At 37.9% G+C, this 23,506-nt stretch overlaps 1 long non-coding RNA gene across 1 annotated transcript in view; it reads right to left on the bottom strand.

Moving 5' to 3' along the window:
* Nucleotides 1-16,443, bottom strand: part of LOC137096636 (uncharacterized) — a 28,631-nt gene extending 12,188 nt beyond the window's left edge. The window contains exons 1-2 of the long non-coding RNA XR_010909566.1: nucleotides 16,312-16,443; nucleotides 6,797-6,893 (exon numbers count right to left, since the gene is read on the bottom strand). This is a non-coding gene — a long non-coding RNA (uncharacterized lncRNA). The remainder of the gene's footprint in view (nucleotides 1-6,796; nucleotides 6,894-16,311) is intronic.
* Nucleotides 16,444-23,506: the final 7,063 nt, after the last annotated feature.

Here is a 23,506-nt window from a genome sequence, read left to right as displayed (position 1 = left end):
TTAATGTGGAGCTAGGCCATCTTTATGTGGCCTTGTCCCACATTATCCAAGTCAGAAAATGCCGGATTCTGACTCAGAATTCAAGCTTAGTACTGACTTAGGGACAGTGAAGACAATTAGGCTATTGGAGCTGGACACAACTGGAGCTGGACACAATTGGAGCTGGACACAACTGTTTCAACTGCCGTTCCATGTTGCTCAGGCCTAGGGACATGGGATGGTCATACCCTTTCCCTCTCACCCTCACTTCATGACAGTCTTTGAACACAACATAGCACCAACCTTTTTCCCATTGCGTGCTCTGATGGAGGAGGAGGGAAGAGGGAATTTCTGCTCCCCACTTCTCCTCCCTCCCCTGGTACCCCAGCACTCTGGCTAATGTCAGAGCAAGCTACTGGAAAAGGGTAGATGCCATGTAGACACAGGAGATCTCTGCAACGTGAGGTGTGAGGGGGTAATAGGAACAGTGGTCCCCCAGCAGTGTTCAGTGTCATGGATGGTAGGGGCTCTCTCATGCCTCTGCAGTGGCTGATGGAGTTCCTTTGTGAATGATTCATGGTGCTGATCTGGCATGGAACACACCTGATCGGCACCAACTTAAGGCTCAGTGTAGATGGGCTCTTAGACTTCCCAAGTTTCCACATTGAACTGCAACAATTAAACCACAAATGGTGCAGCTTTGTAAGTTCCATGGATTTTTAGAGGTAGCTTAAAAGGAAACATAAGATTTAATCTAAAAAGATTTTAAAAAATCCCATTGGTGAACTGGAAATAGATGTATGAGCCTTTACATCCAATCTTGTTGGTGGAGTCTGCTAGGGCATTATCTTAGTAAATTACCATTTGTTTTTATGTGGGCTTAAATAATTAAACCCTGTTAGTATACTGTATCTTTTTAAAGGTCAATTGCTGTACAAATAAGAGAAACAGAGAAAAACTTCAACCCCCATCATGCCCCAGGAGGGAGCACAAGGCTCCTAGAATACTTGTACTGTACAAAGTGCTGCTGGGAAAGCAAGTTCCCACTTGCCTCAAGTGGGCATGGGGGGGGGGGGGCTTCAGGAAGGGATGGAGGACCCTGCCTTGGAGGAAAGCAAAGGATGAGCCATAGCTTGCCTGATTTGCGAGGCTGTCGGGCCCACATGCCACTTCAGCCTCAGGTGGAGCCAAAAAGATCTGGCTGTTGTGATCTCCATTGGCTAAAGCTTCGACTGCTCAACACCAGGCTTGTTTTTGGCAATTTGATAGCCAAATCTCTTAAGTCGGCCAAATCTGAAACACCAAAACAATATTCTGCACACCCCTAATCAACACACAATCTGAAGGTACATATAAATAGTTGCAAATCAGCATGAACTTTTTCATGCTTAATTTGCCTTGATGTAAACTAAACCACCCAAGAACAGCTCTACTCAGCATGATAAGGATTGTGATCAAACTCTTATTCCTGAAAAAATCATGCCTAAATTTATATTCAGAACATTCCTTTACCCCTCAACTCCTTTCCATTCTTCTTTCTTTCCCACTCCTCCTCTTCTTCTATCTCACTTTCTGTCAAAATGTACGTTATAGGTTACTTGGAGAACTGTGGAAACCTGTGTAAATCTTTAAAATACTATAGGCAGGCACCAATGGTGGCATAATGCCCTGACAAATAAGTTCAGATAAGAAAAGTCAACTCTTTTGCTTTGCCTGAGCCCTTGAAGAGTCTTATAGCAAAGATTTCTAACTCCTTACAAATATTCTGAGAAAAAGAAAATCTTTAATTCAGTACTCAGTGTACACATATATATATTCAAAGGAGAATATGAAATGGCATTCTAGAGAGGCAAGAAATCACTGCATGCCCTTGGAATGAGGTCATGTTCAGATTTCCTAATCAAGAACAAAGGCATGCCCAAATTGCCTCATTGATCTAGGAGGATGTAGATCTCCAACGTCTACATTATTAACCGAGGAATTAAAATGAGTCTCACTATGCATGTAGCCAATCTCTGTGTTTTATGAGAGCAATATTATCATTGTTATTTTTTTCTTGTTGTGGTGGTTAAAAGAATACATCTGCTTCATTTCTATAATAGCTATTCAAATTTCTTTATTATTTAGTACTTGCTGTTGAGATTTTGTGCATTTCTTTGAAGTCCAAATGTACTACAATAAGTCACCCTGGAAATAAAGTCTCCAGACCACTGAGTAAATATAAATTTCACAGTTAAATACATAAAATAATGATTATATCCAATGGTCATGAGGGACATGTTTTTAGGAGTCTACTAATTAAACTACATCCTTCAGACAACATGTTTCTACACTTACCAGCAATGAACCATATCTGATTTGTCATTAAGTAATTAGGAATGCTAATGCAAATAAAGCACCTTTCAAATAAGGATTCCAAAAAGAAATTAATCATATATTATTCCTTCTGATCCTAGCACAGAAGGGTCACATAGATGAACACAGCCAAGGAAGGAAGGAATCTGATATGGAAATAACTGCTACATCTTCTTCTCTATAAGATATAATCTAATTTTCTTAATGTATTGCCATTATAATTGCTTATTCTGATAGCGGTTAAGTGGAGTAGGGGCAAATACACAGGGCAGTTATGTGCTGATAAAATATGAACAATATCATACAATTAAATGATCATTCTGCAAGATAGCAAAGGAAAAGACATGTACTCATCCCTGTTTCTTGTAAGCACTTCTAATGCAAAATACTTTCAAGATTAAGATAATATATCTGCAGTACCTCATGGACAAACCAGTACTTCCCTCATTCTAGCCTGTTTAGTACAATGGAAAATACTTAGAGAGAGACAGCATAGTGTAATGATTCAGTGTAAAATGCAATTCTGTGCTCATTTCATTCTTGAAGGAAGGAAGGAACAATGCTGTGAAAAAATCATTGAATACTGCAATTATTTCCAGCTTGGGATTTATGCTGCACAAGATTTCTACATGCTTGTGTTTTGTGGAACAGAAGACAACATATTCTACACATAAAATTTATTTATTTATTTATTTACAGCTTTTATATTCCGCCCTTCTCACCCCGCAGGGGACTCAGGGCGGATTACAGTGTACACATATATGGCAAACATTCAATGCCAATTTTTGACATACAAACATATATAGACATACACAGAGGCTATTTAACTTTTTCTGGCCACCAGGGGAGCTGTCGCTTTCATCGTCCATCTGCGACACTGATGAAGTACTTCTGCATTCCCTGCATGCTTCCCTGCTGGAATGCTCTGCTGGAGTCTTCTTTTATGACCTCATAAATTAGTTAATTTATTAGTTAAAAAAATATTGTGTGCAGAAAATAGTTTCCCGATTTTAAAAAACAAAACAGAAAAACAAAGGAAAATGCAAAACCACTCAATTTTTGTGCAGAATAAATCGAAAATTGCAAAGATTTTCAGTCCAGGATTCTTTACATTTTACATGTGCATACAGTTTCTCAATACATACAGTTGATCCTCAGAGAACTGGGAAATTAATCCCTGATGTGCATAAGTGAGATTATAAGTGGGACTATAGTGGACCCTAGTCATCCAATGAGTTTTGTGTGCAGCCCTCCCCACAGTGGATACCAAAACCCATTGATGCTCAAGTCCCATTATATACAATGACACAGAAATATGGTGTCCCTTATATAAAATGAAAAAATATTAAGGTTTGCTTTCATTGCAGCTTTTTAGGCATCCTGCATTTTTATGCTCATACTCATATATATGGTTCAACAGGCATCAAAATAATTTAGCTGCTACTCAGTAATATGACATAAATTGCTTCCATGAGAGTAAAACAAAAACAAAAACCCAATAATCCTCTAAACAGGTCTGGCTAAAAGAGCAGCTTCATGTCTATTATGAGCATGGTATTCAAGTGCAAAATCCATAAGTATTGTCATACTTCTTAGGTATGTATCTTTTTAAAATGCTCAGTTTTGGGATGATTGCCAGTTCAATGTATTTTAAAGTAACATACACTGGATTTAAAATGCAACTGATGAGACTGGAAGAGAAATAATTACTGAATCTATTTAATGTGTCTATGTTCACCTTGATTTATTCCTCCTTGCCATCTAATTTGCTGTTTTCTCCAGTATACAGCACTTTTTTTAAAGCTAAGTAATTTCTTTCTTGGTCAATTAGGGATTGAAATCATGCCCAGTTAAAGATACCAGGGTGAGAAAAGTGGTAGCATGATGGTATGGAGTGAATGAGAATTCGGTACAGACTGTGAAACTTTAGGTATGCTAACCACAAGTTACAATGCCTCCCACTCAATTTGCCCAGAGGGAAACATTACTCAATAACATATTGGTATTGATCCTTTCTTTATAGTAAACAATTTATATTTCCTTCAGTTAAATGGCTTCAAAATAATGAAAACACAACTGTTTTTGCTACTGCTAAATAGAAGTTAGCAAAATGCATGTAAATGTTATAGTAGTGTGTCTTTAAATCATTTCCAACATATGGCAACCTAAGGTGAACCTATCACAAGGTGTTCTTGACAAGATTTGTTCAGAGGGGATAGCTCTTTTCTTTTTCTGAGGCTGAGAGAGTGTGACTTCCATTTCCACATATTAGGATGTGAATCCTTATTTCTTGACTTGTAATCCAACATTCAGAAAACTACACCATGCTAGTTCTCTATGTGCCCCGAATGAGTCATAATAGTTTTTATTTAGTTCTATAGGACACAGCATTGGTTATCAGTTGCTATCATCAAATGAACAATGTAATCAAGACTGGTCATGAAGTGTTTAAAGATCATGAAGATGTTTAAAGCAGAGTAAATTAAGCAAAAACAGCAATGTTTGAAGGAAAAGCTTACTAAAAAAGAAAAGCTATGCAAATGTGATCAATTAACATAATTTGCAGAAATCATTGGATTTAGTTTTTCAGGGCACAAAGGTTAATTCTCCCCCAGCCAAAATGGAATAAACACAACCTCATCTAAGACCCTCATGAATTGAGTCTGCACTCAAATTCTGTAGATCTCAATGGAAGATAAAGCTTGTTTAACTTTCCATGGGTCAAATGTTTGAAATTCCAAAGAATCTTTCCATTGCTTTGGTATCCCATATTTGACTGTGCTATTTGCAAAGCAAAAAGGCACTATTATCTGAAGAAAGTGCAAAGGACAGGGTATTATAAATTGATAAGGCCAAGGTCAGGGGATGATATCTAAAGCAAAAAAAAAACAAAACAAAAAAAAAACAACTCTCATAGTTACCCAGTAGTGGGGGTAGGGCCAAAGACCATAATAAACAACATATTCACCTGCATTTTCCATATTTATTCCACTTTCACGCATATGCATATACATTCACCTATACAGCTACACAAATATTTTTCTTCTCTCTGTTTCCAATACACACAACATATATGCACTTAAACACACACACACACACGCACATATATATAGTTCTTCTGAGCGATTTATAGAATACTCACCAGTTTCCTCATTCCCAATGAGGAATGATGCGTTGATACATTGAGACACTCAACCAGAAAATCATGAGGTTTTTCATAATCTATAACAATTCTATGAAAAATTCACAATTTTCAGAAATTGTGAAAAAATGCACATAATGCAAGGTTTCTGCAAAATACCATCCCCCACCCCCCGAAAATTAGTTTTTGCACCAAAAAAGCAAAGTAAAAGTCACCAATGAACAATGCCCAGTGAGGGTAGTAGTAGTAGAAGAAGAAAGTGAATGGCATTTAAGGAAGCAGCTGGAATGGTTACAGCTGATGAACTGGTGGCTGACCTCCATATGTCCAGCTGCAACACCTACAATATGGTAATTTCATCCTGTTACTAAACTGGGAGGAAAGGTTTCCAGTTTGCACTAATAAAAGACTTTCTTTAATTCTAAACATCTCTGCAAAGGCAATACTTTAAAGGGATTGTATCATATATCACTCTGTGGGACAGGCTTAACTATTCATTTTAAAGTTTTCCCAGATTTGTTCAAGACCTACAGAAACCCATGAGATTGAAATTTTGAATGTAAAGTAGACTCTTGCTTATCCAACCTTCGCTCATCCAACATTCTGCCTTCTCCAACACGGTCTGCCCCCCACCCAGATCCACAGCTGTTTCAATATATTGCGATGTTTTGGTCATAAATACAGTAATTATTACATAATGTTACTGTGTATTGAACTGCTTTTTCTATCTATTTGGTTTTTTTTTAAAAAGAAGATGATGTTTTGGTGCTTAATTTGTAAAATCATAATATAATTTGATGTTTAATAGGCTGATCCTTAATCCCTCCTTATTATCCAACATTTTTGCTTATCCAATGTTCTGCCGGCCCGTTTATATTGGATAAGCTAGACCCTACTGTAATTAAACCTGGATCCAACCTATTGTGTTTGCTATTGTATGGTTTCAATGGTGTATGTCACTGGAATTTTAACTATCATTATCTGTTTGATTTTGTTAGCTGCTTTGAGTGCCTGCACAAGGAGGGGCAAAGTAGGATGGAAATCTTAATATAAAGAAATAAATAAACGTGTGAAGGCTTATTAGCACCAAATTAATTCACCACCTTCCCACCATCTTCCAGAATTTGCCTTTGATGTCAGTATAAAACTCAAAACTAAGGGTTAGGCAAGGACTTTCTGATTTCATAAATTAGAAAGCAGAGTAGATACTGCATCATTATTAAAAGAGAAACATACAAAGGTGCCTTATCCTCTGAGTTAAAAGGTAGCATTAGTGATATTTCCCATCAAGCTATTTCCAGTAAATGTAAGTTGATTTACCTTCTCATTATGTTGTAAATGTTTTTCTTCCTCTTGACTTGTCTTTGTCCTCTTCTTTGAAGAGGCGGCGAAGTCACAAGTCCTCTGAAACAACTACCTGCAAATAATAATGCTTCACTGCATAAGCAAGTAGCTGGAGAGATGAGTTATGAAGAACAAAGTTCTTGTTACATATGCTTCAATAATCCTTAATTCTGGGAAAGAAAATAGCCAATAACTTGTGAAAGGGGCTGTGAATAAATGTGCTTAAAGCAGGATAATATACTTTTAAATTGAGATTGGCTGTTTAGGATCTCCTTCAAGGCAAGGGCCATGAATAACTGATAGTCAATGCGAGGTCAATTATTGGGTAGGCACGCTGAAAAATCATGCAGTGTATGCCATGCATATGACGGATATTTTTAACAAAGTGCTATTCAAGACCACAGGTGTCAGGCTGGAAATGAGAAATGGCTCTGTTGCAGAGTGGAGAAGGAATAGGAGCTGGGAAAGGAAAGAGAAAATGCCAAAATAAAGAAATAAGAAGCCATGGAATCACTTTTTAAAAAACAAAAGGGGAGTGCAGACTCTTGATGAAGCACTTCCAATCAAACCTTTCTGAAAAGCAAAGGTGCCCCCATTAGACAATCCTTACCAGCTGACATGTGCTTGATATAACACAAACTGACACCGACCTTGACCACATTAGAGGGGTTACAATTCGATTAGAATGAAGAGATTTTCAATGGACAACATGCAAGAACATTTTCTTTCCATCAACAGTAGGCAGGAAAATCTTCCATCCTCCCATACACACACATGTGTGAATATATAGAGAAAAGGGGAGTATTTTATTGGGGGTTTCACTGAAGTTTTCAGGGCATTTTGAGGCTTGATAATCTATTTATGCCTAGAATAAAAATGAAAATATGGGTGAAGGATTTCTTGGTTAATACCCAAGAAGTGGTATTACTTTTAGTATTAGTATTCATTCAAACATAAACTCTTAAACTGCAAAAAATGCAGCATAGTTAACTAAAACTTTCTCATTTTCATAGAACAGCCCCTCACATGCCACAAAAGAAACTATCTTCAAAACCCATCATAAAAACAAGGGCTCGTGGATCCCTAATGTATAAACAGTGTTCACTAAGTGTTGCTGTGAGTTTTCCAGACTATATGGCCATGTTCCAGAAGCATTCTCTCCTGATGTTTCACCCACATTTATGGCAGGCATCCTCAGAGGTTGTGAGGTCTGTTGGAATCTGGGCAAGTGAGGTTTATATATACAGTATATGGAATGTCCAGGGTGAGAGAAAGAACTTTTCTCTCTTAGAGGCAAATGTAAATGTTGCAATTGGCCAGCTTGATAAGCATTGAATAGCCTGGCAGCTTCAAAGCTTGGCTGCTTCCTGCTTGGGGGAATTCTTTGTTGGGAGATGTTGGCTGACCCTGATTGTTTCCTGTCTGGAATTTCCCTGATTTCAGAGTGTTGTTCTTTATTTACTGTCCTGATTTTAGAGTTTTTAAAACAGTGGTAGCCAGATATTGTTCATTTTCATGGTTTCCTCCTTTCTGTTGAAATTGTCCACATGCTGGTGGATTTCAGTGGCTTCTCTGTGTAGTCTAACATGGTGGTTGTTAGAGTGGTCCAGCATTTCCATGTTCTCAAATAATATGTTGTGTACAGGTTGGTTTACCAATATCCATTCAATGTGAAGAACGAATGCTGAGAAGAAGGTATAGGGAAAAGTCCATTTTGCTCCTTATTGCTGTTTCCAATTCTTCCACCAACAAGGAAATAAAAAACTGGGTTGCCTGGCAGTTATGATTTTGTAGACAGCAGAATGGCAGAGACTCACATGTATTTTGATTTCAAGAAAAAGAGGAAGGTAGGGCTTGTAAGGCTTGTCTCCCAATTTGAGTATGGGCTATGTTGCTTAACTCTAGTATTTTGATTTAGACAAATTCTTGCCATGTCATTAAAGTAGGGTGAATAAGGATTCCTAGCAGCCTCTCCATAGAGTTATGTGTTTTATGCCATTCTTTGGAGTTTTTTAAAAGAAAGGCTGGATGGCTATCTGTCAGGGGTGATTTGAATGTAATTTTCCTACTTCTTGGCAGGGGGTTGGACTGGATAGACCATGAGGTCTCTTCCAACTCCATGATTCTATGATTATGGACAAAGAGTTCTATTAGTATTGCAAATAGTACAAATGAAGAATAACGATCCATTGTTCTGCATTGTGTTGACTAAAGTGTGTATGTGCATTGTTTTAGAAATATAAACAGTGGCTAGTATCTTGTTAATGACATACAAAGTCCACCTTATGCCGGAATGTAATTTTTTTGTCATTTTGTCACACACACACACAAGCCATTTATGTTTTGTTACACTCAACTATGTGGGATCTTGACCAGTGTATAATGCCCAGGTAAAAGTAAAGGTTTCCCCCTGACATTAAGTCCAGTCATGTCCATCTCTGGGGTTGGTGCTCATCTCCATTTCTAAGCTGAAGAGTCAGCATTGTCCATAGACACCTCCGAGGTAATGCAGCTGGCATGACTGCATGGAGCACTGTTACCTTTCCTCTGGAGTGGTACCTATTGATCTGCTCACATTAGCATGTTTTCGAACTGCTAGGTTGGCAGAAACTGGGGCTGACAGCGGGAGCTCATGCTGCTCCCCGGATTAAATGTGCGACCTTTTGGTCCACAAGTTTAGCACCTCAGTGGTTTAACCCACTGCGCCACCAGGGACTCCAAATGCCCATATTTTTCAAAAAGTACACAGGTTGTTAAAAAAAGTTTTAATTTTCTTCAGTGGAAGACACCGTTAATCCGAATTGTACATTTTCTGACCACACCTTTTCTCTGCTTTTGGTTCATAAGGAGCACTCTAGCTCTTTACACACAAAACCCAGTTTCACTGCTTCAGAAGACTATTTGGTGATGACTATTAGATACAATCTACAAAATCTTCAAGTGTTTGGTGACCACAAAGATGATAACATCATACACATTTTGCCATTATTTTAGGGGAGGGGGAGAGAAAAAGTTTTTTAAAGGTTACAATGAGTCAGTACAATTGATCAAACTTCCCTACTAGGAATGCTTTCTTCCCAGCACAGCTTGTTCATGTAATTCATCCTGCCAAAAATAGGAGCCTTTTAATCTACAGCATGTATAAAGAATGATACAGTGAAGTCTGGTAGTACGTATAATGAAACCGTAGCCTACATGCAATCATTACTGGGATGTTATATATCTCCAGATTGCCCCTTTCCCATCCAAAACACACCCACTTTCTATTTCCTTTTCAAAGTGACTTTGATGGATTGGATATAAGTTCTTAGGCTATTCCAAGCCATTGTCAGGTGGGTAGAACAACTGAAGCATGACTAGCATGAGGACACCCAGAATGTCAGAGGAAGCAACAGGGGGTCTATTTTAAAAGCTGTGCTTGTTTTAGTGACCTACAAAATTATTTAGCAAGCAGTATTTATTTTAAGGTTTGATCCCAAAGTCTATTGACATGGTTGAAAAAAGTGCCAGGGAGTTAAGTGGGCCATATTAGCCCTTACATGTACATTTTGAGATGTGACAAATGAAGCGGAGGAAGAAAAAAGACAGGATATACACTACAGTGCTGCACCAGTCTATGTGAAGCATTCTGACATGGCATCTGATGTACCAAAGTGGTTTTTAACATGTTCTGTGGTGCATTGCCTCAGGAGAAAACCATTCATTCAAGAAACTGTGTAAGAAAAGTGCCAGTAGCCGATTGAAGTGGCCCGGGGCAATGTGCTCCCTGTCACCTGTTTTATTGCCCTGACTTTGAGACACCCTGACTTCCTTTGCCTTGAAAGGATCTGAGCATTTCTCCCTTACCTTGTCCACCAAGGAAAACTGAGTTGCCTTATCACAGCTTTCAAAAGAGATGTTTTTGACATTGTTTTTGTTCTTAGATTGTCGGTGTACAATATATAACAGACTGCATCAATACATAAAAAAGGGGGATTGCATCACTATTTGGATTGCTTGTGGGTTTTTGTAGTATGTGACCATGTGTTTTAAAGGCTTAATTTGGAACAAGTACTACCTCCACATCATTTTAACATCAGCACTAATAAAACTATTATCCCCATAGGCCTGCTATAATAGCATTGCTACCAGTCCCAAACTCCACTGCCACATACTAAGCAAAGGAAAGAGGAAATCACAGGTGTTTATTACTTCTAAAAGTTGTGAGGTTTTTAAAAGAGATTTGTCGATTGTAGTATTTTTCAAGGTTTTAGCTGATGCAAATGTGATACCCTGGGGATGATGTATTAAAGAAAAGTCATTTTTCTCAGGCTGTCTGATGCAGACACAAATATTCGCCAGTTGGGAATCAGCTTGGGACACTGTTTAAGAAAAAACAGATTAGAAATACACATTGCTTTTGTTATGCTTTAAGAGTAATAAATTATAATTCATCCTTCCTATTCTTTACTCCTTCCTTCTTTTCCTCTAAAAATATGTTAAAACAAATAAAAAGACAAAATATCCTCTGAAAGCCAATATATTATAAGTAGAAAGTGCTATTTATGCATGAGAATTCTTGTTTTGAAGTTTGTTACGTTACTTCACATAAAAAATATTTAATCCCTCATTACTTGCAAAGTAACATGTTACATGTAATGTCATGTAGAGGTGTTTGTGGTCTCACATGTACTATTCTTGTTTCTGCAATTAGACATGGTTTGGATTATTTCTTTTCCCTTTACATCCATGACAACTATAACAACAGCAACTGCAGAAATAGAAGGGACTATGTTTCCATCACTCCCACCAAGGGCAAGGAACATGAGACCTCTAGATTTCCAGAAGTCCTAGCCAGATTAGTCTGTTGTGAAGGATTATTGGAGTAGAAGTACATCACCATTTGATGCTCCAAGTGTTCTTCACCCCACCTTCCCCAGTCTAAGGACTTCATTCCATGATCTTCAGGCTCTGTTTCTATGCACTTGGGAACCGGAGCCTCACAGGAGTCCCCCAGAATCCATAAGATGACATAAGGGCATTTCCAGGGGGACTCCATGGTGCTCCATTTTCCAAGTGCATGGAAACAGAGCCTGAAGTTCTCTATCAGTTGGGTATCAATCGAATCCTTATAGAAAAAGATGGAGTAAAGCACTGAAAAGATGAGGGGAGGTGCAGTAGGCTTGAAGATGGGGAGATATGGGAGAGAACAGTATAGGATGGTTCCCTCCCCTTACCCTTGCTTTCCTTCACTTTCCCCCTGTCTATCTGATGAGAATTTAAATGTATGACAACCCTATAAGTGAGGTACCCCCAAATCCCTGTTCATTAACAACTTAGCTCAGATCCCAATCAATTCACTCCTAGTGTGGTCTCCCTCTTTTTCCTATTGTTTTCTGAAAGTAATCATTGGATGGAATCCTATTGGAGAGACAAGAATGCCTAATTACCATAATTACAAAGCTACATAATGAATTTCAGTGCCAAACTCTCTGTGCCCTCATTCCCACTTTTACTAGGAAGGAACCCCTGTACTCAATTGGAAGAGATCACGTTAGCATTATAGAACAAAGGCTTTCATCTCCCTATCACCTGGTTTGCTCCTGAAAAACTCTGGGAAATGTAGTTTAGGGAAGACGAGAGCCTCTCTAGCTGATAATTCCAAAGAAGCAAACTGGGTTACTGGGAGATGAAAGTCTCAATTCTATAATGCTAATATGATCTCATAGGGAGATCAATTCCCCTGCCACTCAGAGAAATCTAAGTCACCAATGAACATTTTGATGATGATTTTGATGAAATTTTGAGGGTGGACCTATCTGGATCTTTATGATCTTCAGAAAGCTTCCTAGGAGATCCTGTGAACAAAATACCTACATGGCTTCAAATTCTGAAAGGAGCTAGCTTTGTTGATCAGAATTCACCAGAGACAAAACTGGTACTAACTGATTTCATACTAACTCCACATAAAAAGGTAACAAAATCATCTCCATATTCAGTTGGACCTAATGAGAGATTAGAGTTCCTCACATCTTCTGATGATAGTTAGTTAGTTAGTTAGTTAGTTAGTTAGTTAGTTAGTTAGGTAGGTAGGTAGATAGATAGATAGATAGATGATTGATAGATAGATAGATAGATAGATAGATAGATAACACCAGCACTCAAATACATGTGTGAAGAAGTTGTAGTTACCCCTCAGGGTATTCCCACTTTGAAAGGATGAGCCATAAGCAAATATATAAATATGTTCCTTCTTGTAAATGCTTGCTACTTTTAACTGCACTGTCAGTTTTGGAATAGTAATTTGCATCTGTCCTCAAACCAAATAAGTCAGATTACTTGAATTTAAAATAACAGTTAAGTCCCTTGGATTTCAGAGAGCTAATCTGGCTCAAATCCAAGTACTCCAACCACACAGAGATTTATGGATCAGGTAAAGTAATATTTTTAATGAAGAGATTTTGGTTCCTTGAGGACAAGAAGGTTAAGGTTCTGTAGAAAGTCTAAAACATTAATATTATCATTACTTTATGCAACCCTGCCTAAGCTTTGGGCGATTCTCTGCTAATTTTATTTGCTCGATTTTTTTTCTTTGTTAGCTGTACTGCTCTTCTTTCTAAACACATCTCTCAAACCTTTTAAATAAATAGATCTGCATGCCAATGAAGACAAATCATTTCTGTCTTTGTTACTGCTAATGCCATTAAAGTATTGGTTTGAGATTTTATTCCCAATTTACATGAGAAAGCAAAGAATGGAAACATTTACTGACTCCAGAGCATATGTTATTAGAACATGAACATGGGTTACAACTCCTCACATTGATATGATTTCTAAATATAGGTAGATTTTCTTTAACATCTCATTCAAATAGGTGTTGGTTGAGCTTGAATGTCATTTCAAGACATGCCTGGCTCAGGTTTTCAGAGAGCCTGCAAGCTTCCTGAAAAATCAGATTTGTTTATAATAAATAGCATAAATGTCAAAGCACCTAATAAGCAAATAAATAAATCATTTTGATTTGTTATGCAGATCGCACGGATATGGAAACTGTAGCTCCCAAACTGCTATTTTCTGTGCAAAGGCTCTCCTTGCTGTATGCATGGCGGTGAATTTATGTGAACTGTATACAGTGCAGAGAGTCTTTTATGTAGCATGTTTCCCTGGCTCATAGCTAAAAGAGGTTAGGCTGAATCTCAGTGGATCAATTAACAGAGGGACCTGTCCTTCAACAGAGGAAGATCTATTTCAGGATTTGCATATCACTGGGAAAAAATTACAAAGCTGAGATAAATACAAGCCCGATAATAACTCACTGCAGACTTGGCTTCCTTCCTAGATTTCCTTGGCTGTTTGTCCTAATAAAGTGTCTCCATGGCACTTAGGGCAGGAAGGTTATTAGTAGCTGTCAATCAAAGGCAGGAGTATGTGTCGGCGGGAGCAGGAAGAGAAGAGAGGTGACATTCATCCTCTTCTCCCCCTTATATATTGGGTGTAGAAGTCATTCAGTGCAAGTGGTTAAAAAGGGAGAGGTCTTGCTTCATCCCAATGGAAAAAGAGAGAGAGAGAGGAAACTGCCTTGGTAACCAACAGTTTAATAATATAGCAGCTGATGTCAATCATTTTTCTTTTACTTTCATTGATACCGGGATGTTTATTAAGTACCAGGACTATGAAGGACATATGCAAAGAAATACACCAACAGTACCAGCAGGACACCGGGGTGGGAGCAAAAACACAAAATGAAAATAGCTTGATTTTTAACATTCCAATAATGTTTTTAGAACTCTTTCAACTTAACCATAATGTGAATAATGTGCAAGCCAATGAAGGAAGCTTTCGTAAGTTCACGTTAATCCATTTTGGAAAAAAAAAGATCTTTGCATATACATACACACAGGCATACAGCTCTAACCAAGGATCTGGTATAGTATTTCTCTTAACTCATTCACATCAGACCCAGCGATTGTAACTTCCCTAAGTTGATACTCCAAACCAATCTATAGAGCAATTAATTAATACTTTAAAGGTCTTTAATTTGCTGTACCGTTTTCTTAATTAAAGTATATCTACAACGAGAGTACATCTTCTCTGTATATGCATATTTTCACAAGTAACAGAGTCCACGAAGTGCTAATTGATATCCTGGTCTCCAGATAATACTTTACTAAATGAAATGACAATTATAACCAATTAAAATTCACTTTACATACTACTTCACCTATTTTGTATGTATTATGCATGAAGGCAGAGAGCGCGCTGCCTCATCACTCTGGATTTGTGTGTGTCTGTGAAACTGATGGACAGCTTCAAGGTATTTCTTTAAAGCAAGGTTTCAGTTGCTGCTTTTTAAATTTTACCTTCTCATTCTTATTTTATTCCTATTTTAAAAATATCTTTAAACCACAGCATTGTATAATAATAAAGCTGACTGTCTGTTCCCTGGGTACTTCAATTTCTGAACAACAGTAGAATTAAAGCCTGACATATTGTTTTAATGATTATGGGTTAACATAGTCCCTTGAAATATCTCTAAAAGATGTGAGCCATTGAAATATGCCAATTCACTAAACACAATTTCAGCCCAATCCCAATGATGGGTCTTCAGATAAAATCTCCTATAAGCTCCAGATTTCCTTAGTGTAAAATTGGGCACTTTCTTTTACAAAATGAATGCATGCCATACACTTATGGGCCAAGGAAATATAAAAGAAAATAGTATAAGGTTAAGAGGTTAATCTTTCCAGATGTCTGATAAATTCATGGCTCAATAGGATATATATTAGAACTCATTGAAATTTTAATTCCATTGTGATGTCATAAAGATCTGATTTTATGACTTCCGGTGGGAATGGCGACGGGGAAGCCTCGCTGAGGGAAAGCTCTCTCAGGGAGGACCTGTTTTGAGTGGCAAAGTCGAGCTATAGCTCCCCACCTTTGACCGGATCGAAGGCGAAGGCGATCGTAAATCCCCTGGGTGCTTTGAAGACCCCAAGGCCCCCCTATTAAGGGGGAATCGAAGGATCTGAGAGCACCAAAAGGGGAGCGGGCTGCTCTACATGATCAGGCTCGGCTGAGCTTGTCCAACCGCCTCCACCCCATTTTTAAGATAAGAATTCTAAAGAAGAATGAACCCCCCCGTTAGGGGGCTAAAGGGACTGTGTTCCTGAAAGAAGAAATTTCATCTTCAAGGTAATATAAGAGGGGGAGGGACCTATCACTCGGAATCTAGGCAAAGAGGGATTAAATCAAGTACTTTTATAAGGAGAAAAGAAGAAGATAGTAAAGGAGAGAATCTATAATAAGAAGAGTGTTTTTATAAGTTGATTTTAAATTGGATGAACTTTAAAGTCTAAAGGATTTGGTATAAGTATTTTTAAAAGTATCAAAGAAAACAGAACTTTATAAATATCGGGGCCCTTGTACTCTCCTCTAAACATTAGGCTACACCCCCGCACTGCTATCTAAATTAGAGACTTTAATGGGCACTACAAGAAATTGAATTAGCTTACAGTGTGAGGAGAAACGACCTTGGCTCCATTGTTGTTTGGTCTACGCTGGCCTTCTTTATAAACAATTGAAGAAAAGCAAGATAGGAACTGACGAAACGGAAGGCTGCTGTGGAACAACACAGGAAGAAGAGAGCAGTGCAGGCTGGGAGTGGTAATCCAAAGGTCCAAAAAGGTTTTAAAGGGCAGAGAAGAGCATAAGAGCACAAGGGCAGAAGTGAAGAAGATAGCAAAGCAAAAAAGGGCAGAAGAGGCAAACGGAGGCAGGAAGAGGTCTAATAATTAAGACACAGATCATTCTCTGAAGGCAATAAAGAAGGAATTTAAAGAATAAAGACGAGGAAGAGAAGCAGACGGGCGACAGACGAGGAGGAGAAGCAGACAGGCAGCGGACGAGGACGAGAAGCAGACGCAAAATAAGACCAGGCCGAGAAGCAGACAATAATAAAATTAATAAAATTAATTAGAGGCATTTAAAATCAGCTGAGAAGAGGACCTTTAGACAGAGGGGTGAATATGGAGAATATTCTAAAGGAGATTAAGAAGCTTTCTGAAAAACAAGATGCCATGAAGAAGGACATGACAGACAAACAAGAAGAATACTACAAAAAACAAGAAGAACATTACAAGAAATTAGATAAGGATCTTAAAGATATGAAAAAAAGAAATGAAGGAAGAGTTTGGAGAGTTGAAGAAAGAACTAAACAATCTGGCAGGCGAGGTGGAAGTTTTAAAAGCGGGAAAAATTGAAACAGATGAGACACAGGCAAAAATTATGAAGAAAATTAAGTCACTGGAGAAACAAAAAGAAAGAATGGAATTAGAACAAGAAAAATTACTACAAAAACAAATGGATTATCAATTAAGGCTAAGAAATATGCAAGAAAATTCAAAGGAAGATATAAGGTCAACAGTGTTAAATCTCCTGGCCAGGGTCTTGGAGGTGGAGGAGGATGAGCTTGAGCAAGAGGTGGATCAAATATACCGAGTCCAATTCACAAAGAAGAAAATACGGGATGAGATAGGACATGGATGAATTGACTTTTTTGTTGAAGAAAAATACAGGTATGATACTAAGAAGAACGAACTGGGATAATCTCCATGAATATCTGGACAAATTGGGAAAATAAGAAACAAGAGAGACAATTTCGTTTAGAACTTATTTTATATTTTTGAATAATAAGAAGATATGATCCAAGAAGATGGAATGGAAGTCATTTTTTTTGTTTTTCTTTTCTCTTTTTTTGTGTGTTTTGTGTATTTTTGTAGTTATTTTTTACTTTATTTTAATTTTTGTAGGGGCTATTTGGGATTTTAGCATCCTTTTGCTTCTTCTTTTTTCTTTTTTCCCCTTCATTTCCTCACTTTCTTATACTTTATTGTTCTCACTCTTTCATTGTAATCTATATAAAATTAATAAAATTCTAATTAAAAAAAAAGATCTGATTTTATGATTCTGGCCCCTCCGTGAGTCCCAAACTCCTCAGCCAAACCTTAAGGAAAGAAGGAATCACTCAAACTATTTTACCTAAGGTAAAGAGACTCACTTCCCTCTACCTCCTGAAGAGATCAGCACCTTCCCTATGCCTCACTGCACTCTCCTTTTTAAATGGCACCATCTGTGAACCAGGTTCAAAGCAGAATGAGCAGAGAGGCATGCGAGGTGGCTGGCCCACAGCTAGGGAACTCTCTAATCCTGGAGGCTGGCCAAATGCGCAGTGAGCATATTTCTGAAACATTTATTTAGACTGGCTTTTAGTAATTAGAGCTCAACCTGTTGTATGCAGACTGTTCAACATGCCGTAGGCAGGGTAAGGTGTGGGGGTCTGTTGCACATGTGCTGCATCTTTGAGATAGCTAGCAGAAAATAAAATTAAAGGATAACATTTTAAAAATATGAAATGGCATTTCTCAATGGAATGATGGAACCATTGTCAGGTATAGAACAGAGAAGGAAAGGTACTTAGTCAAGGAGGGAAATAAAGGGATTTCTCTGGCAAAGCATATGTTGCACATTATGGGGTCTTCAAACACCAGGCTTTTCTATGAGTCTTTCAAAACCAAGGAAGTACTTCCCATCTGAGATTGCAGATAGTCTCTGCTAGACAACATAGATATGATTCAGATAGAGTAATGGTTCAGCAAAAGACCTCAATTTATAAGTGGTTAAGAGTTTGCACTGAAGGACTGGACTACAACTGGTTACGCCAATTAATTGATTCATTAACAAAGGATTTTTTTTATTTCAGTCTGGGATGCAGTCAAAACAAACAGATTAGAACATTTTTGTAAAGAGCAGAACCATTCTGCACAGTCCAAATAAATCCAATAATAAAGAGCTTATTTTGTCCAGGAAGTTTGGCTGAACAAACATGTTTTCACACGGTTCCCAGATGAGTCCGATGTTAGCACCAGTTAGTCCTTGAAGCTGTGACATTCTGAAATGAGAGGGCCAGTTTTAAATCACTGGCCAGACCCTTTCAAATAGAGCTTATATAACTGAACATCCATTCAAAAAATCCTGTATAGATATGCAGAACAAAAGATGGATTGTACCAGTTGTCACAGAGACAATTCTACTGTTAAGATTTATTTATTTATTTATTTACCATATTTATATACCGCCTTTCTCAGCCCGAAGGCAACTCAGAGTGGTTTACAAATGGCACAATTAGATGCATACAAAACAAAGAACAATTAAAACATTTAGCATAAATAACATTTGATAAAATAAAATAAAACCAATAAAAACATAAATCCACAGCATCTCATTACTAAAATCATTACACAATTACATTGTCCAGTTGTTCTGAAGATCAGAGTTTGTCTGCTACATTGCATTTGGGAAAGCTTGCTCAAAAAGCCAGGTTTTAACTTTTTTCAAAATGTTAGAAGGGTGGGGCCGATCTGATATCCCTAGGGAGGGTGTTCCATAGCCGAGGGGCCACTGCTGAGAAGGCCCTGTCCCTCGTCCCCGCCAACCGAGTCTGTGAAGAAGGTGGGACCAAGAGCAGGGCCTCCCCAGAAGATCTTAGGGTCCTAGATGGTTCATAAGGAGAGATACATTCAGACAGGTATATTGCAAAATCCTTATGTCCCATTACCCACTTTTTCTTTTCTTTGTTAGATTATATGATCTTCCATGTGTCTGCTTCTGTGATTAATAATTTACTATGTGACTCCACTTATCATTTGTTGAAGAATAAATACATAGGTGGTTGAATGGGCCAGGGAAGAGTCCTAAGTACCAATATGGAAAGGTGTTTCAAAATGCCATCCCAAAGGGCACATTATCACAGAATGTGTAGAGACAGAGGATATAACAACTGGCAAAACCCAAGTTATATTGTAAAAACTCCCACTTCTTTAGGCTAATCTGGTCTGGAAGAACTCTCATTCAACATATGAAAAAACAGGTTTCCCCTGAGTGATGGGAAGATAAAACCAGTTTTCAGGTGTGTGCTTTGACAGTTCTCTCTTAAAGGAAATCACAGCACTCATAACTTTCACTAATCATAGTGTTTCATCTGTCTTCACCCTTAGATCGAAGGAACAAATCTTTGTTCATGAAAACTGGGGTGATATCATATCATCAACAGAATCCTGAGCAACCTTACTTGGAAGAAGCTCCCAGGACATTTGGCACCACCAGCTTCCAGGAAATGGTGAGCAGAACTGTAGCATTAGAATAGATATATCTGTTTAGAGATGTCTAGAGCAGGGATTTTTTCACTCGTGACCCCTTTCCACCCAAGAAACGTTTACATGACTCCAGGTATATATAGACCTATAAAATAAGTATAAACATTGTACATTTACTATAATAAATAATCATTTGCAAGGCTTTCGAAACAGGTTGATGCTCCTTTTTGTGGAAGACACCTGAAGCATTTTCTGCAGAGTCCACTGTAAACTGTTGTCATTCAGAAACCTTTTATTGTTGCTGTATGTGAACCCAACATTGTGTTAAGGGGACCCCATTTGCGTTTGGGACCCACAGTTTCAGAAGCAGTGCTCTAGAGAGTAGCAAAGCATTATAATTGTTAATACTGAAATACCAAACAATTGGCTGCTGTAGGTGAAATTGTTTGTGTATGTTTATAATTATTTCCTGTACTGGCATGGAATGCTTGCTGTATATATGTTGTGCTCCCCCCTGAGTCCCCTTCGGGATGAGAAGGGCAGAATATAAATGTTACAAATAAATAAATAAATACCCAGGATTCCACTGTTTTTTTCATATGACAACGCCACTATTTATTTGTGGCTACTGAGCACATACCTTTTCTGGTTTCATTTCAAATTAACAACCACTGGAAGGTTCTCAAATATAAAATAAATACTCGTATAACTTTATTTTGCAATTACTGAGATTGATTTTTCATTAAGTGTTTTTCTCCCCATTTAGCAAAGTTGTTTTGTGCATTAAATGAAGTGCCAAAGCAGACAAATGTAACCAACATTAAGCTAGCCAATAGAATTCAACAAACTGTTCGGGTCATTAATATAATTTGTTTTGGCACAGTTACATTTCCTAGTGCTACTCTGAGTAGTTTGCCGGGCACATCGATTTGTTTTCAGCTATTGTGAAATTGGATATCCTGGCTTTCATCCAAAGCACCCTCTCAATTTGCATATCTTTGTTATCATTTCAGGTTCTCAGAACATACTGTGGACTATCACACCATCTGTACCAAGATCCTCACATCCAAACACAAATTAAAAATGAAACTGTAAAATTTGCAAGGAAACAATGCAGACCTTTTATCTCATTCTCCCTCTGTTCATTTTCAAAAGAGAAACTTGCTTGTAGCCAAGCATAGCTAAAAAGGCTTTTATTAATTGGACTGGCATCAAGCATGCATACATAACATTGTTTATTTTTCCCCCTATAAAGGGGTTGCCTGACATAAAAGGGTCTTTGAAGATGACATTCAGATTTTGACATTTGCATGATATTGTATAAATATCAGAGGTAGGAGACTTCTCTGACAAACCAGATGGGTCAGGAAAAGCACTCCCATAGATAGATATTAGTCTTTTACATAAAGCATATTAGCTTCGTCTCAAAGCTGTGAATTATTAGATAGCTAAAACAAACACATTTCCCCTACTAAACATGGCTTGCTTACTTGATTTTTCCCCCAAAGCCAAGAACTGGGATTGGAGAAAGTATAAAATAATATCATTACTTTGGCATTGCCACCCTCCCTTGTAATTAAATTAAGATCAAACAATAAAAATGAATCCCTTCTTTGGATTGTCATAGAGATTAAATCTTATTGCCAAACTTACAGCTTCTTAGTTGAGCTCATTTTGGTTTCAGGCATGGTCTTTGAGTGTTATTGAAATATGAAAAGGTATTTTAGGCCTTGGAATCCATCAATATTTGAATTAGAGAGACAAAGATTCTTCATTTTAACATAATTCCTATCTGCAGTTAGATGGCAGCCACAGGCATTTTAAGCAGGGTGTGAGGGAGGGTTAAGGAAATAACAAGTACTGAACTAAGTAAATTATTGAGTGCTTTGTTGTCACCGTTGTTGCTTCTTTTTTATAGATAAAATTGCTGACTGGATTTTTTTTTACCTTGGATTTCAAATGAAGGCAGAGGGAATCTCCTTCTCTTTGATAATGTAAAGCAATGACACAAATCTGATTAAAGGCGTTGACCTTCCTGATCAACAAAGAATCCACCTCTGTCAGCAAGTAACGTCTAGGAACTATACAATTTTCATTTGAAAATGATAGACAAGCAACCTAAAACGCTTTTTGCAAATGAGCATGTTTCTAAAATTAAAAATGCTCCATAGTATAGGTTGCTGTTATGAAAGGAACAGCAAAGGCAGTATTTGTTTTGGACAGGTAAAAGTAGTACTTTATTTTGTTCCTTTCCTTTCTTATTCCAACTGGAAGATGACAAAAAACAACAACCAGCAGCCATCAGTCAAAGAGACCAAATCCCATATCTTCGTCTGACTCTTCCGATTCTTCCTTGGCTTCCACCTTGGCTGGGGCTGCTGCGGCGGGGCAGCTGTCTCCACTGCGACTGGAGCAGCCGGCACAAAAGCTGAGGGGTCAGGCAAGAAGGCCTTCACCTTTTCAGCCAATGGGAAAGAGTAGTCTGTTTCCACAGCCACAGCCAGGACCCGTTTGTACCCATTGATGATGGAGTGGGGCACAGAGGCAACGGTTGGGTAGCCGATTTGCAAGTAGATGCTGGCAACGTTGCGGACACCCTCCAGGAAACAGCCTCGCAGGGTCTCCTCGGTGATGTCCAGAACTTCAGGATTATAAATGCTGCCGTTATCAAACACCTGCTGGATGATGAGCCCAAAGGAGAAGGGGGAGATGTTCAGCATGTTCAGCAAGGTGGCTTCGCTATATTACGATATAAAATTCAGATCATCTGCTTTGAACTGGATTATATGGCAGTGTAGACTCAGATAATCCAGTTCAAATCAAAGGCAGGATTTTTAACCATATATTGCCTCTCTGACTTCTGGAATCAACTAAAACTGTAACAAAAAGTTTCAAAAGATATGATGATGAACTGGGAGAAAAGGATAAAACAAAAACAGAATTAGGAGTGTCTGTACAGAACATCACCTTTCCAGTCAGTGAAGACTTTTTTCTTGGATTTTGTAATACCTGTAGTTTACATATAACATGAGATATCATGAAAATAGGATCAAGGTCTAAACACAAAATCCATTAATGTTTCATACATGTCCTATAAATATATCCTGAAGGTAATTTTATACCTGATATTTTAATAACTTTGTGGATGAACAAAATTTTGTGTACATTAAATCATCAGAAAGGACAGATGTAATTGTCTTAGCCATCCATGTAGACAGTTTTGGATAATGGAGAATTTTGGATTTTAGAATTCCACATTAGGGATATTCAACCTAGATTACATATCTGAGATCTTTGTAAGATCACTGATCACAGATGACAAGTCTTCTGGCAATTTTAAGGCCCCACTTACACTGCCATATAATCCAGTGTAGACTCATATAATCAATTTCAAAGCAGATAATCTGGGATCAGATACTGGATTATATGGCAGTGTAAATCCAGCCTGAGACAAATAAAATCATGTGGACTCCAAATCACTTCACCAGATGCATCCATTATGTTAATTCACCTAACATATATACACATTACAAATTTCTGGTTAACTCCAGAGTTT

The sequence above is a fragment of the Anolis sagrei genome, chromosome 3 (genome assembly GCF_037176765.1).
Source record: "Anolis sagrei isolate rAnoSag1 chromosome 3, rAnoSag1.mat, whole genome shotgun sequence".
Classification (NCBI taxonomy): Eukaryota; Metazoa; Chordata; class Lepidosauria; order Squamata; family Dactyloidae; genus Anolis; species Anolis sagrei.
Note: the sequence above shows the minus strand (reverse complement) of the source record. Positions and strands in the feature narration are given on the sequence as shown.